The sequence below is a fragment of the Austrofundulus limnaeus genome, unplaced genomic scaffold (assembly GCF_001266775.1).
Source record: "Austrofundulus limnaeus strain Quisiro unplaced genomic scaffold, Austrofundulus_limnaeus-1.0 Scaffold194, whole genome shotgun sequence".
NCBI classification, from domain to species: Eukaryota; Metazoa; Chordata; class Actinopteri; order Cyprinodontiformes; family Rivulidae; genus Austrofundulus; species Austrofundulus limnaeus.
The window spans coordinates 15,048-16,744 of NW_013952596.1; positions in this window are offsets into that span (position 1 = coordinate 15,048).

The window sequence follows — 1,697 nt, forward strand, 5'->3', positions numbered from 1 at the left end:
GATACAAACTAGATAAGCCTTCGATCTCTACAGTGAATGAAAAGCAGCGGGTGATGTGCATTCCTTCAAGGAGTGCAAACACTTAAATACTTTATACTTATTTATTGTTGAGACAAAAGACTTCATGCAAACTCTTCCTTTCATCAACACAAACAAATCTGAAAGCTACAAAAAATAAAAAACACTGAGGAGGATTAGACCATTTTCCATTTACTGTTGTGTTTTTAATAAAGCAGACTGCACGATGTTACCACAGGCTGGAACAGATTGTCCCTCACGGCTGTAATTCAGAAACAGAAGTGGTTCTCGTAACTGTAATGAAACTGCAATGACTGCAGCGGAAATTCTCAAGAAAATAACAGAGAAAGCTCAACTTTAGAAATTTCTTTCATGTCTGGGAACATCTGGAACACTATGTTGCRTGTGGGAAAAGGCTGTTTGTTTACCGTAGTCTGGAACGGACAGAAAATAACTGCAGAGTCRCGTCATGTCCGACTGTTTAGAAATATTGTTTCTGTCTCTTCTGATGTATCGTAAAGGCTGACAGTAGGTCTGTGACTGAGTCATTTTGGACAGGTTTTTTCTTGCTGAGAGTTTATAGTTAGTAGAAGACATAAATTATCATAATTCCTCCCTCTGCCCTCCCACAGTACTCACAATGTAGTATATAAGTCAAGCAAAGCTAAGCATATTAACAACAGTGATATCAGGATAAACAGCTTTTTTTTTCACTCCAGGCCCATGTTTTTGTGTGATGAGTCGGAGGAGAAAAAATCCCTCTATTTTAGCTTATTAACCACAGAAATGAAAAGAAATGCTCCTTGAAGAAGTCCRTCTTTCTAATTTAACAACCGTCTTCTGGGAGCAGACCATATTCAGCAAAATGCCGAAACACGCCCTGCTCTGCGTAAACAAACACGCCCACAAAGTTCTGACCAAACAGACAACACAAACCGCATTGGTCTGCAAGACAGTGTCAGTGGTAGATAACAGACAAGTTATGCAATTTTTGTCACAGAAGACAATACGAGAGACGTAATGGAAGTAAAAATCAGCCTTTAGGCCCAATTTACATGACACAGATTTTGAGTCAAACTGTAGCTTGCTTACTGTGGTAAAGCCGTTCACGTACATAACACCATCACTTGTTTTCTCTGACATCAAAGCCTTTTGTATCCAGGTCTCAGAATGGAGGTTTTTGAAAAATCCCAGCAGTCGTGTGAAATTGCCTGTGCCCACTACGGATTTCAGTTTTTCTGTGCTCGCACAAGTAGAACGAGAACAGTAACTTGGGAGAACCGACACAAGGCTTTTTAAGAGTTACATCAAAATCAGTCCACTGATTCAGGAGCGACGTATATTGCTAAAGCAAGACACAGACAATCACCCTTTTGTCTATGGAAACAGGAGATAGAGCGATATGAAGCCAGGACCAATAAAACAAAAGTACTAGTTTGTTAAGAGTGTACTTCCTGTCAAAAACCCTCAATTAAACCTAAAACATGTGATTATGTGATCAAAAACAATAACTTAGTGACACACGTTTCAGTCACACGAACACAAACAAACCATAGACTGACTTCACTACTTTCATTAGCCTGCTAACAATAAGTCTGTAAAGAATACACAGCACTCAGGTCCATTTAAAAACTATGGCATCAAAATGTTTTTTAAAAAACAGAAGATATAACATGAGA